Here is a 22,958-nt window from a genome sequence, read left to right as displayed (position 1 = left end):
TTCATTGAAGGAAATAATAATCTCCAGATATATTTTATAATTAGTAAACTATTTCACATTTCCCACAAAGACTTGGTAGTAGAAAAGCATATACATTCATATAAATGTTTTTTCATTGATCATTATCCTTTTTTAAACCATTTTTAATGGATTTAACTACCTTATGCCAGTTTGTCCTCTGTAGCTTCTGCCTTAAGACAATTCTTACCACACTTTACTTCCTATCCATTTGTATATTCACTCATCTTTTAAACAGACCATAAGCATATATCATAGACCCCTCTGTCCAGTTGTTCCATAGAGAGATTCTATGTAGTTAATCGTTGTCAATCCCTGGTCTTTTCTTCTCCCAGGAGACTGGAGATTGTGTGGACTGAGTGAAAGTCATTGTTGACCAAGATGAAGAGAATGACAGTGAGATTATTATGGGAAATCTCCAGGTACCTTCAAGTGAAGGATGGAAGTTAAACAACTTCTGTATCCCTGCCATCTTATATCTGGCTTTTTGCCACAAGTCTATAAATATGCTCCTCCCTATATGCATAGAACATTTGTATCTATCAGACAAACAGGAAAACAGTATTGGACTATTTGACTAGTTAATTTATCACAAATTATGTTTTAAGTATCCTACTTTATGTGTACAGTTAATGTTAAGATATTACTGAAAGATTAATGATTTAAAATAATTACTAGTAACATTATACACTAATTATGTATATACCCCACATATTCAATCACTTTCAATTCTACAGAGATATAGAATAGCGCAGAAGATGCTAATCTGGCCTTAGAGATTCTCTGGGTTCTTCCCATAACAAGCAAAGTAGAGACTCCTTTTCATGAGAAAAGAGATAGTTAAAAGAGAAATAACATTCAGTGCTTCTGTGACAATAACCTTTGTCTTTTGTCTAATGAGAATTTTCATTACGGTAATTGTCACCCAGATTTAGTGTGACTAGAAAATTTGTTACCTAAACCAATTTTGAGATGAAAAAGGAATGCTATTAAAAAATCAAGCACAGGGTTTCCCTGGTGGTCCAGTGGTTAAGAATCCACCTTGCGATGCAAAAGATACTGGTTTGAACACTAGGCCAGGAAGATCCCACATGCTGTGGAGCAACTGAGCCCATGTGTTGCAACTACTAAATCCCATGCACCTAGAGCCTGTATTCTGCAATGAGAAGCCACCCCAAGGAAAAGCTCACACACTGCAATGAACAGTAGTCCACACATGCGCTGCATGCAGCAATGAACACTCACCACAGACAAAATAAATAAATCTTTTAAAAATATCAGGCACAAACCAAGACTCTTGCAGGAAACTTGGAGGCAAGGTTCCCCTACCCATTGAGTTTATAAACCTTTTATTCATTTTCTTAGAGTTCGTAACTGCTTATCTGTTTCTAATCCTATCTGAGTATGCGTATTTTAGTAGGTGTTTGCTCTATAAAATTCTGTTTCTATAATTTAGTTACCTATAATCTATATATACCTAAGCTACATGATTTTTGCTACTACATGTTTGTGCCATGTGCTGTCGTGTCTGACTAGTTCTTATGTTATGGACTGTAACCTGCCAGGTTTCTCTATCCATGGAATTCTCCATACAAGAATACTGGAGTGGGTTCCCATTTCCTCCTCCAGGGAATCTTCCCAACCCAGGGGTCGAACATAAATCTTCTGTGTCTCCTGCATTGCAGACAGATTCTTTACCTGCTTAACCATTGGGGAATAATTAACTATAGGCAATTCCCCAGTTATGCCTATTAAGTCACAGAATTCTGATAGTATTAATGATTATCATGGACTCCTCTGCATTGTATCCCACCTATTTTTATTTTACTTCTGTTTTTCAGTTTCATTTCCTTCTAATAGAAATTCCCAAGTCCTTGACTTCTCCTTCTAATTCCAATACATTTCCCTCAACATGCTTATCATCATCTGAATTAATTTTAATATTTTTACACATAGAAATCCACAAAAGGCAATATCAACTAATCTCTTGCTAGCATTCCTAGTATCTTCCACCCTTGACAATCTATGTTACTCATTCCTAGTTTTAATAATAATTATACTGATAATAATAATAAGCCAGATAAACATTTGCTTATTTTTTAATGTTATCTGTCACTTGCAAAATAAGTCACTGTAACTAAAGAACTTAGTAAAAAAAAATCATATATTTTAGGTTCTGTTGTTTCCATTCTTGCTTGGCATAATCTCTTGATGTCTAGTTAATTATAATATTTAGAAGATTAGCTACTGTCTTTTAAAATTTCTTCATAAAAACCTCTCAACAAACAAAAGTACAGGGCCAGAAGTCTTCACTGGTGAATTCTATTAAACATTTAAAAGATATTAAGAAAAGTCCTTCTCAAGTTCTTAAAAAAAAAAACAAACAAACAAGGGAATACTTCCCAACTTATTTTATGAGGCCAATACACTGCTGTGATACCAAAACCAGACAATATAGCCACAAAGGAAAAAAAAAAAATTACTGGCCAATATCCCCAATGAACATAGGTGCAAAAACCTCAGCAGAATATTAGCACACTAAATTCAATAGCACATTAAACTATTATATACTATGATCAAGTAAAATTTATTTCAGATATATAAGGGTAGTTCAAAATATGAACATCAATGTGGTAAACCATATTAAAAATAAAGATAAAAACTATATGATCATTTTTATAGATACAGTAAAGCATTTGACAAAATTAAACATTCATTCATTATAAAATTCTCAAAAAATGGGCATAAAGCCACTATATCACAACATAATAAAAGCCAAATATGACAAGCTCACAGCAAACATTATTTTTAACAGTGAAAAGCTGAAAGCTTTTCTTCCAAGATCAGGAACAAGACAAGGATGCCCACTCACACCACTTTTATTCAACATAATATTGGAAGTCCTAGCCAAAGAAATTAGACAAGAAAAGGAATAAAGGAAAGAAGGAAATGAAATCACCCTTTATTTGTAGATGACATGATGTTGTGTATATTACATGATATTACATGGAGAAAACTCTGAAGCCTCCAACCAAAAAAACCATTAGAACCAACTGACAAATTCAGTAAAATTTCATGACACAAAATCAATACAAAAAATCCTGTTGTATTTCTATAAAATGATAATAAATTACCAAAGAAAAAATAAGAAAATAGTTACACTTTTACTTGCATCAAAAACAATAATACACACAGGAATAAATTTAACCAAGAAGGCAAAAATTGGTATAACCTATACTATGAAAATCTGACATTTGTGAAGGAAGTTGAAGAAAAATAAATAAATAAATGGAAAGGTAATCTGTGTTCATGGAGTAAAAGAATATTTTTAAACTGACCATATTAAAAAACAGAGACATTACCTTGCCAAGAAAGGTCTATCTAGTCAAAGCTATGGTTTTTCCAATTGTCATGGATGGATGTGAGAGCTGGACTATAAAGAAAGCTGAGTACTGAAGAATTGAAGCTTTTGAACTGTGGTGTTTGAGAAGACTCTTGAGAGTCCCTTGGACTGCAAGGAGATCCAACCAGTCCATCCTAAAGGAAATCAGTCCTGAATATTCATTGAAAGGACTGCTGCTGAAGCTGAAACTCTGATCCCTTTGGCCACCTGATGCAAAGAACTGACTTATTTGAAAAGGCCCTGATGTTGGAAAAGATGAAGGCAGGAGGAGAAGGGGGTGACAGAGGATGAGATGGTTGGATGGCATCACCAACTCAAGGAACATGAGATTGAGTAAACTCTGGGATGGCAATGGACAGGGAGGCCTGGTGTGCTGCAGTCCATGGGATCACCAAGAGTCAGACATGACTGAGTGACTTAACTAAACTGAACTGAATCAAAGAAATCTACAGATTTAATGCAATACCTATCAAAATACCAAAGGAATTTTTCACAGAACTAGAACAAATAATTTTAAAATTTGTAAGGAAACACAAAAAACCCTGAATAGTCAAAACAATCTTCAGAAAGAAAATCATATCTGGAGACTATGTGCTCTGGTTTTAAACTATATTACAAAGCTACAGTAATCAAAACAGTATGGTATTAGAAGTAGAACAGAGAGCTCAGTGGAACAGAAATGAGAGCCCCAATATCAATCCACACACCCATGGAAGTCAATTTACAACAAAATAGCCAAGAATATAGTGTGGGGAAAGGATAATCTCTTCAGTAAATAATGCTGGGAAAACTGGATAGTCACATTCAAAAGAATCAAACTGAATGATTATCTTACCGCACACAGAGAAACAATTTCAAAATGGATTAAAGACTTGAATATAAGATCTGAGACTATAAAACTCCAAAAAAGAAAACATAGGCATTAAATTATTTTACTTTGATTTTGATGTGATGAGTTTTTTTAATTTGACACCAAAAGAAAGGCAGCAAAAGCAAAACATGAACAAGTAGGACTACATTGAGCTAAAAAGCTCCTTAACAGCAAGAAAGAAAAAATCAATAAAATGAAAAAGATAACCTACTAAATGGGAAAAAATTTGCAAATTATATATCTGATAAGGAGTTAAATTTAAAAATATACAAAAAACTCATACAACTCAATAGCAAAGAAACAGTCCCATCAAGAATGGGCAGAGAATCTGAATAGACATTTTTTTTCAAAGACACAACGATGAAAATATCCTCAAACTCACTAATTATAAGGGAAATGCAAACTAAAACTACAATGTAGTATCAATTCCCATACTTTCATAATGGCTTTACAAAAAAGAAGAATTAACAAATATTGAAGAGAATGTAGATAAAAATAATGTTTTTTCACTGCTGGTGGGAATTTAAACTGGTGCAGCCATTATGGAAAACAGTATGGAAGTTTCCCAAAAAAATAAAAAGTGTATACTATATGATCCAGCAATTCAACTTCTAGATATTAATATGAAGAAAATGAAAATACTAGCTCAAAAAGATACATACTCCCACATTTATTGCATGATTATTACTCACAACAGAAAAACATGAAAGTGACCTAAGTTTTCAATGTTGGATAAATGGATTAAAAAAAAAAGTAATATGTATGGAACTATTAAAATGAAGAAAATATTGTGATTTGTGACAACACGATGACCTTTGAGGACATTATGCTGAGTGAAATAAATCAGACATAAAGCAATATTCTATAATTTCACATATGGAATAAAAAAACAAACAAGATCATAGAAACAGGGAAGAGATTGATGGTTACCAGAGGTAGGTTTTGGGAATGGGCAAAACTAGTGAAGTTGGTTGAAAGATGTGACTTTCTAGTTATAAAATTAATAGGAGTATGTAATGTATAGCATTATGACTACAGTTACTAATATTTTGTTGACTATTTGAAAGTTGCTGGTAGAATAGATTTTATAAGGTCCCATCATGAAGAAGAAACTTGTAACTCTTTGTGGTGACTGATGTTGACTAGATGTATAGTTGGGAGCATTTTGCAATATATGAAACTATAGACTCATATGTAGTATACCTGAAAGTAATATATGTGTCAATATATTTCAGTTTTTTAAAAAGTTCCTGAATCTTTTTCTCCAGTGATGTTATGTTGACTACCCAAGAAAGCAAACACTATCATAAAAAAAAAAAAATCAAACATCCATCTCTGTCTAACCCCCACATTGTGTGCCCTATTTTAAGAAAACTAGATTACCTAAATTCTCTTCCTCTACCTCAATAAATATCTGTCCCTTATAATCACCTATTCACTTTCTTTATACCAGTCTTTAAATGGCAAGATATTGTAGTTTTTACTGTGAGGAAAAAAAAAAAAAAAAAAAACAGATACATTTTCTTATGACATCCATTCCAAGTATCCTCCATATTCTAAAACTGAGGTTTCTAGTGTTTGGGGATCGCAGATACATTTTATGATATGATGTTAAAACTTAGAGTTAAGATGTCCAAAAATGGTACTAACTTATAAATGCTTTTATTTTGAATTATATTCCTTTTGAAAGAGATGGTTGTTGAGTATAATGAGTCCCACAAAGAGTGAAAATAATCCTTTCAGAAACTGAGACTGTGAAATATAGTTGCAAAAAAGAACAGGACATAGGGATCTATCCAGAGTAGTGTCCTGAATGAGAAAAAGGATATACATGAATGTCTGAAAGATGGAACAATGAGATGTATAACTTTTGGGGTCTATTCCAACTGGATTGAATAAATCCAAAATAAATTCAAATTAAGTTGTCCTTTCATGAGAACAGTGTTGTACAGCCCCTTGCTTTTTGGACTACCCTATTGAGGAGGAGCACTCTAAAATATGATTAATATGGAATAACCCATAAGCTACAGAAGTAAAGTAGACTTATCAAATATATCAAAAGTAAATGAATGATACATAGATTTTTTAAAAAATGCTATTTAACTGTATTAGTCTATTTAAGAAAGAATCTCAAGGAATTAAAACACTTTATTTCTACCCATAATAACTCTATCAAAACATATCAGAATGTCAGAATGTTTTGAACTTACTGTCATTTCTCCTTTACTTTTCATGTTTTTTGTTTCTGGTTTTTAAAATTCTCCCAGACCGTCATTGCAAGTATATTCATATATCTTTCTTTTTTTTTTCCCCTTCCACACAGTCTCAGTTTTCTGCAATTAAAAACTAAGAGCCAAAACACTATTCTCTTATGCCCAGTCATAGTGTATTGGTCAGAGTTCTACAAAGAAATGAAACCAATAGAGGATATATAAAGACTTATTACAAATTAAACTATAAGGTACTGACTAACATGATTATGGAAGCTGAGATGTGCCACAGTTTGTCTCCTGCAAGCTTGGATCTCAGAAAATCCACTGGTATAGTTTGAAGATCTGAGATTCAGGGAGCTGATGATACAGATTCCAGTCGAGGTTTAAAGCCTGAGGACAAGGAGAACCAAAGGCAGTAGATTAATATCATAGTTCAAATAGATAGAGAATGAATTTGACTTTCCATGGCTCTTTTTTTTCTGTTCAGGCTCTCAACACAAACAGCACCTAGGGAAATGAATGTTTCAATCCCAAAGCAAGGGTGGAGAGGATAGGACCTGTGATACAGCCCAATCTACCCTTTTACCACTGGATCTAAATAGTTTTTTTTTTTTTTTTAATTGTTTTGTAACATTAGTGCTGGATGGAGCTAATCCAAGATTCTAATGAGTCCCTTCATTAGAAGAACTTAGAAAATATGTGAGTGAACTGTACGCCATTGTAGCTGGTCTTAAGGTCACAATTGATCCATGCTATTGTCCTTCTCTAATACTCATTATAGATTTCCTTCATTCTCAGCTAACTTCTCTACTGGTCCGGGTACCCTTTCTGTTGGTGTTACACAGATTCTCATTTCTAAGAAGTTTGAGTCCTTAAGTCACTATACTATTTCCTTTTTTCATGCAAACTGGGGAAGACAATACTAGAAGATGCTCAAGTAAATCGTTTAGGTATCAAAGGAGATCTTCTCTGTGCTAAAGTCTAAAAACAACTCTATTTAAACTTGATAATCTGTTACCCGGCCAGAAGGGTGACATCCCCTCTTTGCCCACTCTTCTCTTATCACAGTAAGCCCATTATATCTGAGGAATATCTAAACTTGAAATTTAACAGCATTCTTACTGTATGCCCTTAAGGAAAAATTTCCTACTCTGGGCACCAGAGGAGCAAGCACAGAAAGCATAATTTCTCAAAGTGAGTCACTGAGAATAATTGTAAGTAGGACCTTTCCTATTTCTATACCTTTGTTCTCAGACCCAATATGCATAATGGTAATTAATTTGAGGGTTTGTACTGGAAGAAACACAAGCTGGAAGCAAGATTGCTGGGAGAAATATCAATAACCTCAGATATGCAGATGACACCACCCTTATGGCAGAAAGTGAAGAGGAACTAAGAAGCCTCTTGATGAAAGTGAAAGTGGAGAGTGAAAAAGTTGGCTTAAAGCTCAACATTCAGAAAACGAAGATCATGGCATCCGGTCCAATCACTTCATGGGAAATAGATGGGGAAACAGTGGAAACAGTGTCAGACTTTATTTTTGGGGGCTCCAAAATCACTGCAGATGGTGATTGCAGCCATGAAATTAAAAGACGCTTACTCCTAGGAAGGAAAGTTATGACCAACCTAGATAGCATATTCAAAAGTAGAGACATTAGTTTGCCAACAAAGGTCCGTCTAGTCAAGGCTGTGGTTTTTCCTGTGGTCATGTATGGATGTGAGAGTTGGACTGTGAAGAAGGCTGAGCACCAAAGAATTGATGCTTTTGAACTGTGGTGTTGGAGAAGACTCTTGAGAGTCCCTTGGACTGCAAGGAGATCCAACCAGTCCATTCTGAAGGAGATCAGCCCTAGGATTTCTTTGGAGGGAATGATGCTGAAGCTGAAACTCCAATACTTTGACCACCTCATGCGAAGAGCTGACTCATTGGAAAAGACTCTGATGCTGGGAGGGATTGGGGGCAGGAGGAGAAGGGGACGACAGAGGATGAGATGGCTGGATGGCATCACTGACTCGATGGATGTGAGTCGGGGTGAACTCCGGGAGTTGGTGATGGACAGGGAGGCCTGGCGTGCTGTGATTCATGGGGTCGCAAAGAGTCAGACACGACTGAGCGACTGAAGTGAACTGAACTATATATTTAAGGGCAGCATATATTCATGTAGGTGAATATCTCCAGGCAGTTCCCTCAACAATTCTCTCTCTTTTTTTTTTTTTTTCTTTCAATCAGGTTGGTAATTTTCTGGGTAATTTTCAGTATAGTGTGTAAATAGAAATGGGAGATCCAAAATGGCTAATTACCACATATTTTCTTAATAAATGAAACTTTGAGTCTGATGGGCTTCCCTGGTGGCTCAGACAGTAAAGAATCTGCCTGTAATGTGGGAGACCTAGGATCATCCCTGAGTTGGGAAGATCCCCTGGAAGAGGGTATGGCAACCCACTCCAGTATCCTGGCCTGGAGAATCCCCATGGACAGAGGAGCCTGGCAGGCTACAGTCCATGGGGTCGCAAAGAGCTGGACATGACTGAGCGACTTCCACTTCAATTTGATACAATGTTGCTTGAGAAAAACATACATTAATCCCTTAGATAGTATTATTCATGGAAACCCTATGGGCAGGATATGCAAATCCATGCTTGGAATATGTATTGATTTTTAGTTAAGATTAATTGTTACACCATTCAGGATGCTGCTGCTGCTGCTAAGTTGCTTCAGTCGTGTCTGACTGTGCGACCCCAAAGAGAGCAGCCCACCAGGCTACCCCATCCTTGGGATTCTCCAGGCAAGAATACTGGAGTGGGTTGCCATTTCCTTTTCCAATGCATGAAAGTGAAAAGTGAAAGTGAAGTCGCTCAGTTGTGTCTGGCTCCTAGCGACCCCATGGACTGCAGCCCACCAGGCTCCTCCATCCATGGGATTTTCCAGGAAGAGTACTGAAGTTGGTTGCTGTTGCCAGAGAGGCCTAATTTAACATTATGACAGAATGTGGTCCACTGGAGAAGGGAATGGCAAACCACTTCAGTATTCTTGCCTTGAGAACCCCATGAACAGTATGAAAAGGCAAAATGATAGGATAGTGAAAGAGGAACTCCCCAGGTCAATAGGTGCCCAATATGTTACTGGAGATCAGTGGAGAAATAACTCCAGAAAGAATGAAGGGATAGAGCCAAAGCAAAAACAATATCCAGCTGTGGATGTGACTGGTGATAGAAGCAAGGTCTGATCCTGTAAAGAGCAATATTGCATAGGAACTTGGAATGTCACGTCCATGAATCAAGGCAAATTGGAAGTGGTCAAACAAGAGATGGCAAGAGTGAATGTCGACATTCTAGGAATCAGCGAACTAAAATGGACTGGAATGGGTGAATTTAACTCAGGTGATCATTATATCTACTGCTGCGGGCAGGAATTCCTCAGAATAATTGGAGTAGCCATCATGGTCATCAAAAGAGTCCAAAATACAGTACTTGGATGCAATCTCAAAAACGACAGAAAGATCTCTGTTCATTTCCAAGGCAAACCATTCAATATCACAGTAATCCAAGTCTATGCCCCAACCAGTAACACTGAAGAAGCTGAAGTTGAATGGTTCTATGAAGACCTACAAGACCTTTTAGAACTAATACCCCAAAAGGATGTCCTTTTCATTATAGGGGACTGGAATGCAAAAGTAGGAAGTCAAGAAACACCTGGAGTAACAGGCAAATTTGGCCTTGGAATACGAAATGAAGCAGGGCAAAGACTAATAGAGTTTTGCCAAGAAAATGCACTGGTCATAGGAAACACCCTCTTCCAACAACACAAGAGAAGACTCTACACATGGACATCACCAAATGGTCGACACTGAAATCAGATTGATTATCTTCTTTGCAGCCAAAGATGGAGAAGCTCTATACAGTCAACAAAAACAAGATCAGGAGCTGACTGTGGCTCCGATCATGAACTCCTTATTACCAAATTCAGACTTAAATTGAAGAAAGTGGGGAAAACCACTATACCATTCAGGTATGACCTAAATCAAATCCCTTATGATTATACAGTGGAAATGAGAAATAGATTTAAAGGACTAGATCTGATAGATAGAGTGCCTGATGAAGTATGGACTGAGTTTCGTGACATTGTACAGGAGACAGGGATCAAGACCATTCCCATAGAAAAGAAATGCAAAAAAGCAAAACGGCTGTCTGGGGAGGCCTTACAAATATCTGTGAAAAGAAAAGAAGTGAAAAGCAAAGGAGAAAAGGAAAGATATAAGCACCTGAATGCAGAGTTCTAAAGAATAGCAAGAAGAGACAAGAAAGCCTTCCTCAGTGATCAATGCAAAGAAATAGAGGAATACAACAGAATGGGAAAGACTAGAGATCTCTTCAAGAAAATTAGAGATACCAAGGGAACATATCATGCAAAGATGGGCTCAATAAAGGACAGAAATGGTATGAACTGAACTGAATTGAATACATTTATTATATACTATATAATTGCTATATAATATATATGTATTTTATAATATCTAATACATTTATTTCAGACAAAGATCGGATCAATAAAGGACAGAAATTGGAGGGACCGGACAGAAATTGGAGGGACCTAACAGAAGCAGAAGATATTAAGAAGAGGGGGCTTTTGTACAGAAGAACTGCACAAACAAGATCTTCATGACCCAGATAATCATGATGGTGTGATCACTTATCTAGAGCCAGACATCCTGGAATATGAAGTTAAGTGGGCCTTAGAAAGCATCACTATGAACAAAGCTAGTGGAGGTGATGGAATTCCACTTGAGCTATTTCAAACCCTGAAATATGATGCTGTGAAAGTGCTGCACTCAATATGCCAGCAAATTTGGAAAACTCAGCAGTGCCATAGGACTGGAAAAGGTCAGTTTTCATTCCAATCCCAAAGAAAGGCAATGCCAAAGAATGCTCAAACTACCATGCAATTGCACAATTGCATTCATCTCACATGCTAATAAAGTAATGCTCAAAATTCTCCAAGCCAGACTTCAGCAATACATGAACTGTGACCTTCCAGATGTTCCAGCTGGTTTTAGAAAAGGCAGAGGAACCAGAGATCAAATTGCCAACATCTGCTGGATCATGGAAAAAGCAAGAGAGTTCCAGAAAAGCATCTATGTCTGCTTTAATGACTATGCCAAAGCCTTTGACTGTGTGGATCAAATAAACTGGAAAATTCTGAAAGAGATGGGAATACAAACCACCTGACCTGCCTCTTGAGAAACCTATATGCAGGTCAGGAAGGAACAGTTAGAACTGGACATGGAACAACAGACTGGTTCCAAATAGGAAAAGGAGTACGTCAAGGCTGTATACTGTCACCCTGCTTATTTAACTTCTATGCAGAGTACATCATGAGAAATGCTGGGCTGGAACAAGCACAAGCTGGAATCAAGATTGCCAGGAGAAATATCAGTAACCTCAGATATGCAGATGACACCAGCCTTATGGCAGAAAGTGAAGAGGAACTAAAAAGCCTCTTGATGAAAGTGAAAGAGGAGAGTGAAAAAGTTGGCTTAAAGCTCAACATTCAGAAAACGAAGATCATGGCATCCAGTCCAATCACTTCATGGGAAATAGATGGGGAAACAGTGTCAGACTTTATTTTTCGGGGCTCCAAAAATGGTGACTGCGGCCATGAAATTAAAAGACGCTTACTCCTTGGAAGGAAAGTTATGACCAACCTAGATAGCATATTCAAAAGCAGAGACATTACTTTGCCAACAAAGGTCCGTCTAGTCAAGACTGTGGTTTTTCATGTGGTCATGTATGGATGTGAGAGTTGGACTGTGAAGAATGCTAGCGCCGAAGAATTGATGCTTTTGAACTGTGGTGTTGGAGAAGACTCTTGAGAGTCCCTTGGACAGCAAGGAGATCCAACCAGTCCATTCTGAAGGAGATCAGCCCTGGGTGTTCTTTGGAAGGAATGATGCTAAAGCTGAAACTCCAGTACTTTGGCCACCTCATGCAAAGAGTTGACTCATTGGAAAAGACTCTGATGCTGGGAGGGATTGGGGGCAGGAGGAGAAGGGGACGACAGAGGATGAGATGGCTGGATGGCATCACTGACTCGATGGATGTGAGTCTGGGTGAACTCCGGGTGTTGGTGATGGACAGGGAGGCCTGGCGTGCTGTGATTCATGGGGTCACAATGAGTCGGACATGACTGAGCGACTGAACTGACTTTAACATGAATTAAATATCTATCAACCATGGAAATGCAAGCCTATGCACCTTTTGCCAGACCTGACCTACAAAAGATGCTTAAAATAGTTTCTTAGTGATACTGGTGCCCCTCTGATTAAGAGATTCCTCATGAGTTTGCTAAGTGGAGTGTTTGTGAAGTCCTGTTACAGATTATATTCATCGATTTTTTCCAACATTACATAATATAACCAGTTGATCATTTCTAAAAGTATTGATTAGGTTTTTACAATATCTGCCAATGTAGCACTGACATTTATAACTTAATTATATCTTATTTATCATGAACCATCTCTTTCTTCAAGTTTCCAAGATCCATATTAGAACCATCATCCAGATGCCTTAATAACAAGATATTCCCATGTTGATACATTCTCCCTTTTCTTCATGTGTACATCAATAGTGTGACATAGATGAAATACCATTCCCACTAAAAATAATCTAATTTAAAGCTAGTGAATATTAACTAAATCTTACAGTTTCTTTCTAGTAAACACAAGATATTTCTGGCTCAAATATATTGTGACTTTAACCTTAATTACTGTTCTGGTGGTCATGAGGGGTAAAAAGAGAGACCTTAAAGGTTGAGGTGTCTTGTTTTGCAAGGCAGAGTCATCACAATATTTTCAATTAAGTGAGAAGCATTAGTTTTTTATAGGAATGTGGGGGATATTTCTGCAGACTCAAAGTTGGAAACATGGAGATTAAAAATTATTGTGTAACTTGGTTCAGATACTTCTCTACTATATTTTAAGAGCTCACTTCGTCCCAGTCTAAACCTTGACTTTGCTGGTAAGACTTTCCAGGAACTACAATTGAAACTTCTCCAAAGCAGCCAAGAACACTAAGAAATGACTAATATGGAAGGTCACACGTGAGAAAATTCTCAAGCAGTGTTCTGCTCTCAAGATCATCTCAGTGCCTATGATGGAATAAAGAATGTGAGGACTGGACAGTAAAAAAAAAATGGTCTTGGTAAATCCCACAGGAGCTCTGGATCTGAGATGATTCTGTAAAGTTGCCTGCATTAAATCAGAAGGGGCAGGCATGAATACCCTAATTAACCAGCTATTCCATATAGAGCCTTTCTGGCCAGGGAGATCTGAGGGAGATGACTTTTTCATTCAATAGCAGTTCCTCCATAATGTCTCATCTGAGAACACCCAGCTTCCAATACCACCAGCAACTCAGAAAATCAGTGCTCCCATCCTAAGGGATGTGGGATCAAGGATCTAGCAACATACTATATTATTTACAATGTTTTTTTTTATTAGTCTTCATAATTTGTTTTGTGGTATAAGTTCTATGATTAAGTTTTATCATAAAATGCAATAAGATATACAATGCTAGAAAAGTTATACATCTTCAAGAAAACCACTATTACAGAACTCACACTATTGCAAAATTGTTTCTTTCTTTCCTGACAAATAGGTACATGAAGTTAAAAACTAAATAGAATAAAATTAACATAAGCCATCTCATGGAAAAGAAGAAGGAAATGGCAACCCACTCCAGTATTCTTGCCTGGAGAATCCCATGGTCAGAGTAGTCTGGTGGGCTGCAGTCCATGGGGTCCCAAATAGTCAGACATGACTGAGTGATTAACACACACCAAACATCTCATGGATAAAGAGAAGAAAAGTAACTTGAAGGTAGCCAATATTTCTTTTAAACAATATTATGTATTACAGTTTAATCTTGAACAACATGGGTTTCTACTGTGCATGTCCACAGTAGATATTTTTAGATATATGCAGGTATTTTTCAATAGTAAATAACATAGTACTACATGATCTGTGATTCGTTGAGTTCATGATATATAGGAAACTTGGACATGGTGGGCAAAAGTATAAATTATAGTTGGATTAATCCCCATGTTCTAGGATCAACTGTATATTTGTATAGATACAAACAATATAAATGTATATAATTGTATATAATATATAATATACTTAACATCTATATTATGGAACATTGTATTATTATTCAATATTGTATTATTATTGAATACTGCTTGTATTATTGTTGTATATATTATTCAATATTGTTTATTATTTTATATATAATACCATATAATATGCATTATTTTAACAAATTTTACAGTAAACAATATTCATCCTGTGATTGTTGTTTCATGATGTGTTTTTTAAGGCATGAATGAAATGTCACCTGACATAGAATAGTTTCAGTTATTCTCAAGACACATACATTTATTTTCATTTGAAACATTTTCTCTTGATCTTGTTAGCATACTCTAGCTACATCATTTTGATTGTTGGCAGAAAAACAAACTTGTAGATAAAGCCATCTGCTGACTATTTTCCTCAGGACCTTCTCATTCCTGATATAAAACAAAATTTAGAAAATCAAACCACAGGGACTAATTTTATTTCAGTTGACATATGCACCATAACTTTTCTTTCACTGTCATAGAACTAATTCTAGATACAACCAAACACAGACACTTAGAAGTAAGAGTCCAAACTTCTCAGATTTTGAAGGTGCATGGTAAAGTACAATTTCAGCCAGAAACTTTCCCTATAGTAATATCTATCATATGATATTATGATCACTCCTTCTTGTCAAGTAATAGTTTATTCTAGATCCTGAAGAGTTGTCTTATTTGACCATTGGCAAACATATCCCATTTTTTCTGTGCTCAGCTCATTGCTAAGTTCTGTCCGATTCTTTGTGATCCCATGGACTGCAGCACACCAAGCTTCCTTGTCCATCAACAATTCCCGGAGCTTGCTTAAACTCATGTCCATCAAGTTGGTGATGTCATACAACCATATCATCCTCTCTGTCATCGCCTTCTCCTCCTGCCTTCAGTATTTCTCAGCATCAGGGCCTTTTTCTATGAGTCAGTTCTTCTCATGGGGTGGCCAAAATATTGGAGTTTCAGCTTCAGCATCAGTCCTTCCAATGTGTATTCAGGACTGATTTCCTCGAGAATTGACTGATGTGATCTCTTTGCAGTCCAAGAGACTCCTAAGAGTCTTTTCCTATACCACAGTTCAAAAGCATCAAGTCTTCTGTGCTCAGCTTTGTTTACAGTCCAACTCTCACATCCATACATGACTACTGGAAAAACCATAGCTTTGACTAGATGGACCTTTGTCAGCAAAGTAATGTCTCTGCTTTTTAATATATGTCCAGGTTGGTCATAGCTTTTCTTCTAAGGAGCAAGTGTCTTTTAATTCCATGGCTGTAGTCAATAATCTGCAGTGATTTTGGAACCCAAAAAGATAAAATCTGTGACTATTTCCATTGTTTCCCCATCTATTTGCAATGAAGTGATGGGATTGGATGTCATGATCTTAGTTTTCTGTGCTACCAAATTATAAAAAGTTAAATGACTTTGTCTCTTTATATGGCAATAATGTGTGAGACCAATTCGAATTGTACCATTGAGTAGAAAGAGAGAGCAAATAAATATATATATATATATATATATATATATATATATATATCTCATATATATCTCTCTCATATATATTATGTATCACATATATGTGGTGAAATGTTAGAATTCTATTATTTTATTACAATACATGAAAAATAATATTGTCAAATCTTATAAAGAGTAGCATAATTGATAATAAAATATGTCTGAGAGGAGCTAAGATGGAGGAGGAATAGGACAGGGAGAACACTTTCTCCCCCACAAATTCATCAAAAGAACATTTAAATGCCGAGTAAATTCCACAAAACAACTTCTGAATGCTGGCAGAGGACATCAGGCACCCAGAAAAGCAACCCATTGTCTTTGAAAGGAGGTAGGAAAAAATATAAAAGACAAAAAAAGAGACAGAAGAGGGAGGGATGGAGCTCTGTCCCAGGAAGGGAATCTTAAAAAGAGAGAAGTTTCCAAACACCAGGAAACATTCTCACTGCCAAGTCTGTGCCGAGTCTTGGAAGCACAGAGGGCAACATAACAGGGAGGAAATATAAATAAATAACTAAAACCCACAAATTACGAGCCCTACGGTAACTCCCCCAGCGGAGAAGAAGCGCAGATGCCTGCATCCACCATTAGCAAGGGGGTGCTGGGCAGGGAGGCGTGGTGCGGGCTGCATTGCTTAGGGTAAGGATCTGGCCTGAAAACCCGAGCGCTACCTGAGTGAAATAAATTGGGCTAGCAAACCAGACTGTGGGTTATCTACCACGTGAAAAGCCAGCCCTAACCTAAGACACAGCCAGGCCCGTGCACAGAACAAAGGACTGTACAGAGATAGCCGGCTGCAGACGGTCCTCCTCTGGTGACAGGCAGCCAGAGCCGGAAGGGGGCAATCGCAGCCCCAGAGAGACATTATCTACAAAACTGTAAGCAGGCTTCTTTGCTAACTAAAACTTCCTGGGGTTCTGGACAGTCAACATCCACCTGAGAAGGTGCGCTGGTTGTACACCCAGATAACCGAGCGGCGGGGAGGCGATAAGTTGCAGTAACCACGCTCGCCAAACACCTCATCACTGAAAGACAAGTATATGTCTTGTCTTCCTTGTCTGAGCTGCTCGGACCTGGGAAGGGCACAAAACGCAGACCCAACTGAGTCTGTGCCTCTGAGGACTACGCAAGTGCCTGAACCTGAGCAGCTTAGACCTGGGAGGTGCAAGCAGCCCAGGGCCAACAGCGGATGGTTCCCAGTGGAGCAATCTAGAGCCTGAGCAGTGTGGGCAGGGAGGCTACACGCGCCGTGAGCAGAGGGAGGCCCAGTTTGGCTGAGGCACTGCAAGCACATGCCAGTCTTATTTGCTGAGTTTGGGGTGTCCTTTCTGTATTCTGGCAGTTTGTGGAGTTCTCTTTATTGTGGAGTTTCCCTCCCTCCCCACAGCACTACTCAACAAGTGAGCCTTAAAAAAAAAAAAGTGTCCACCACCGCACCCTTTGTATCAGGGTGGAAATCAGACACTGAAGAGACCAGCAAACAGAAGAAGCTATAACAGAGGGAACTGCCTTGAAAGCAATAGGCAATAGATTAAAATCCCGTGGTTAGTACCGACTACATAAGAAGGGGCCTATAGATCTTGAGAAATATAAGCCAGAACAAGGAACTAGCCGAAAATGAACTGAACCCACAATACCCACAACATCAGAGAAAGTCCTATATATATATTTTTACTATTTTTACGATCATTCTTTTTTTTTTAATTTTTAAAAAATTTTAAGTTCTCTATTACTCCTTTAATTTTCACTTTTATAACCTACTATTACTTTGCAAAAAAAAAAAGACCCTTTTTTTTAAAAAAAGCAAACTTCATATATATATATTTTTTATAACTTTTGTGACCTTGTTTTTTTGTTTTTGTTTTTTTTCTTCTTTTCTTTAACATTGTATTTTTAAAATTCTAAATTCTGCTCTAGATTTTTAATTTTAGCTTTTTGGTATTTGTTATCAATTTTGTACCTATATTTTTTTTTTATAAATTTTGTGACTTTTTTTTCTCTCTTTCTTTCTCTTCATCTTTTCTTTAACATTGTATTCCTGAAATTCCAAACTCTACTCTAGATTTTTAATTTATGCTTTTTGGTATTTGCTATCAATTTTGTACCTATATCTTCTTTATAATTTTTGTGACTTTGTTTTTTATTTCTTTTTCTCTCTTTCTTTTCCTTCTTCTTTTCTTTAACATTGTATTTTTGAAATTCCAAAATCTACTCTAGATTCTCAATTTTTGCTTTTAGGTATTTGTTACCAATTTTGTACCTTTAAGAACCCAATCTTCAGTACCCATTTTTTACCAGGGAGCGAGATTACTGGCTTGACTGCTCTCTCTCCCTTTGGACTCTCCTTTTTCTTCACCAGATCGCCTGTGTCTCCTCCCTAACCCTTCTCTACTCTACCCAACTCTGTGAATTTCTGTGTGTTTCAGACGGTGGAGAACACTTAGGGAACTGATTACTGGCTGGATCTGTCTCTCTCCTTTTCATTCCCTCCTTTTATCCTCCTGGCCACCTCTGTCTCCTTCCTCCCTCTTCTCTTCTCTATATAACTCCCTGAACATCTCTGAGCAGTCCAGTTGTGTAGTACACATAAGGAAGTGATTACTGGTTAGCCCGCTCTCTCCTCTATTGATTCCACCTCATCTTATTCAGGTCACCTCTAACTCCCTCCTCCCTCTTCTCTTCTCCATGTAACGCTGTTAACCTCTAATGGGTGACCCTCACGGTGGAGAAACCTTTCATCTTTAACCTAAATGTTTTATCAATGGCTGTATAGAAGGAGAAGTTTTGAGACTACTGTAAAAATAAGACTGATAACTGGAAGCAGGAGGCTTAAGTCCAAACCCTAACTCCAGGGAACATTAATTGACAGGAGCTCATCAAATGCCTCCATACCTACACTGAAACCAAGCACCACACAAGGGCCAATAAGTTCCAGGGCAAGACATACCAAGCAAATTCTCCACCAACACAGAAATACAGCCCTGAGCTCCAATAGACAGGCTGCCCAAAGTCACCCAAAAACCATAGACATCTCATAACTCATTACTGGACACTTCATTGCACTCCAGAGAGAAGAAATCCAGCTCCACCCACCACAACACTGACACAAGCTTCCCTAACCAAGAAACCTTGACAAGCCACCTGTACAAAACCACACACAGTGAGGAAACTCCACAATAAAGAGAATTCCACAAACTGCCAGAATACAGAAAGGACACCCCAAACTCAGCAATATAAACAAGATGAAGAGACAGAGGAATACCCAGCAGATAAAGGAACAGGATAAATGTCCACCAAACCAAACAAAAGAGGAAGAGATAGGGAATCTACCTGATAAAGAATTCTGAATAATGATAGTGAAATTGATCCACAATCTTGAAATCAAAATGGAATCACAGATAAATATCCTGGAGACAAGGATTGAGAAGATGCAAGAAAGGTTTAACAGGGACCTAGAAGAAATAAAAAAGAGTCAATATATAATGAATAATGCAATAAGCACTCTGGAGGCAACAAATAGTAGAATAACAGAGGCAGAAGACAGGATTAGTGAATTAGAAGATAGAATGGCAGAAATAAATGAATCAGAGAGGAAAAAAGAAAAATGAATTAAAAGAAATGAGGACAATCTCAGAGACCTCCAGGACAATATTAAACACTACAACATTCGAATCATAGGGGTCCCAGAAAAAGAAGACAAAAAGAAAGACCATGAGAAAATACTTGAGGAGATAATAGTTGAAAACTTCCCTAAAATGGAGAAGGAAATAATCACCCAAGTCCAAGAAACCCAGAGAGTCCCAAACAGGATAAACCCAAGGCGAAACACCCCAAGACACATATTAATCAAATTAACAAAGATCAAACACAAAGAATAAATATTAAAAGCAGCAAGGGAAAAACAACAAATAACACACAAGGGAATTCCCATAAGGATAACAGCTGATCTTTCAATAGCAACTCTCCAAGCCAGGAGGGAATGGCAAGACATACTTAAAGTGATGAAAGAAAATAACCAACAGCCCAGATTATTGCACCCAGCAAAGATCTCATTCAAATATGAAGGAGAAATCAAAAGCTTTTCAGACAAGCAAAAGCTGAGAGAATTCTGCACCACCAAACCAGCTCTCCAACAAATACTAAAGGATATTCTCTAGACAGGAAACACAAAAACGCTGTATAAAATCAAACCCAAAACAATAAAGTAAATGGCAACGGGATCATACTTATCAGTAATTACCTTAAACGTAAATGGGTTGAATGCCCCAACCAAAAGACAAAGACTGGCTGAATGGATACAAAAACAAGACTCCTACATATGTTGTCTACAAGAGATCCACCTCAAAACAGGGGACACATACAGACTGAAAATGAAGGGCTGGAAAAAGATTTTTCATGCAAATAGGGACCAAAAAAAAGCAGGAGTAGGAATACTCATATCAGATAAAATAAACTTTAAAACAAAGGCTGTGAAAAGAGACAAAGAAGGTCACTACATAATGATCAAAGGATCAATCCAAGAAGAAGATATAACAATTATAAATATATATGCATCCAACATAGGAGCACCGCAATATGTAAGACATATACTAACAAGTATGAAAGGAGAAATTAACAATAACACAATAATACTGGGAGACTTTAATACCCCACTCACACCTACGGATAGATCAACTAAACAGAAAATTAACAAGGAAACACAAACTTTAAATGATACAATAGACCAGTTAGACCTAATTGATATCTATAGGACATTTCATCCCAAAACAATGAATTTCACCTTTTTCTCAAGTGCACATGGAACCTTCTCCAGGATAGATCACATCCCGGGCCATAAATCTAGGCTTGGTAAATTCAGAAAAATTGAAATCATTCCAAGCATCTTTTCTGACCACAATGCAGCAAGATTAGATCTCAGTTATAGGAGAAAAACGATTAAAAATTCCAACATATGGAGGCTGAACAACATGCTGCTGAATAACCAACAAATCACAGAAGAAATCAAAAAAGAAATCAAAATTTGCATAGAAACCAATGAAAATGAAAACAAAACAACCCAAAACCTGTGGGACACGGTAAAAGCAGTCCTAAGGGGAAAGTTCATAGCAATACAGGCATACCTCAAGAAACAAGAAAAAAGTCAAATAAATAACCTAACTCTACACCTAAAGCAACTAGAAAAGGAAGAAATGAAGAACGCCAGGGTTAGTAGAAGGAAAGAAATCTTAAAAATTAGGGCAGAAATAAATGCAAAAGAAACAAAAGAGACCATAGAAAAAACCAACAAAGCCAAAAGCTGGTTCTTTGAAAGGATAAATAAGATTGACAAACCATTAGCCAGACTCATCAAGAAACAAAGGGAGAAAAATCAAATCAACAAAATTAGAAATGAAAATGGAGAGATCACAACAGACAACACAGAAATACAAAGAATAATAAGATAATATTATCAGCAATTATATGGCAATAAAATGGACAACGTGGAAGAAATGGAAGAACTCTTAGAAAAGTACAACTTTCCAAAACTGGACCAGGGAGAAATAGAAAATCTTAACAGACCCATCACAAGCATGCAAATTGAAACTGTAATCAGAAATTTTCCAGCAAACAAAGTCCAGGTCCAGACGGCTTCACAGCTGAATTCTACCAAATATTTAGAGAAGAGCTAACACCTATACTACTCAAACTCTTTCAGAAAATTGCAGAGGAAGGTAAACTTCCAAACTCATTCTATGAGGCCACCATCACCCTAATACCAAAACCTGACAAAGATGCCACGACAAAAGAAAACTACAGGCCAATATCACCGATGAACATAGATGCAAAAGTCCTTAACAAAATTCTAGCAATCAGAATCCAACAACACATTAAAAAGATCATACATCATGACCAAGTGGGCTTTATCCCAGGGATGCAAGGATCCTTCAATATCCACAAATCAACCAATGTAATACACCACATTAACAAATTCAAAAATAAAAACCATATGATTATCTCAATAGATGCAGAGAAAGCCTTTGACAAAATTCAACATCCATTTATGATAAAAACTCTCCAGAAAGCAGGAATAGAAGGAGCATACCTAACATAATAAAAGCTATATATGACAAACCCACAGCAAACATTATCCTCAATGGTGAAAAATTGAAAGTATTTCCTCTAAAGTCAGGAACAAGACAAGGGTGCCCACTTTCACCATTACTATTCAACATAGTTTTGGAAGTTTTGGCTACAGCAATCAGAGCAGAAAAAGAAATAAAAGGAATCCAAATTGGAAAAGAAGAAATAAAACTCTCACTGTTTGCAGAATACATGATCCTCTACATAGAAAACCCTAAAGACTCCACCAGAAAATTACTAGAACTAATCAATGATTATAGTAAAGTTGCAGGATATAAAATCAACACACAGAAATCCTTGCATTCCTATGCACATAATGAGAAAACAGAAAGAAAAATTAAGGAAACAAGTCCATTCACCATTGCAATGAAAAGAATAAAATACTTAGGAACTAAAGACCTATATATAGAAAACTATAAAACACTGGTGAAAGAAATCAAAGAGGACACTAATAGATGGAGAAATATACCATGTTCATGGATTGGAAGAATCAATATAGTGAAAATGAGTATACTACCCAAAGCAAGTTATAGATTCAGTGCAATCCCTATCAAGCTACCAACAGTATTCTTCACAGAGCTAGAACAAATAATTTCACAATTTGTATGGAAATACAAAAAAACATGCAATAGCCAAAGTTATCTTGAGAAAGAACAATGAAAC

The sequence above is a fragment of the Bos javanicus genome, chromosome 6 (genome assembly GCF_032452875.1).
Source record: "Bos javanicus breed banteng chromosome 6, ARS-OSU_banteng_1.0, whole genome shotgun sequence".
Taxonomy (NCBI): Eukaryota; Metazoa; Chordata; class Mammalia; order Artiodactyla; family Bovidae; genus Bos; species Bos javanicus.
Note: the sequence above shows the minus strand (reverse complement) of the source record.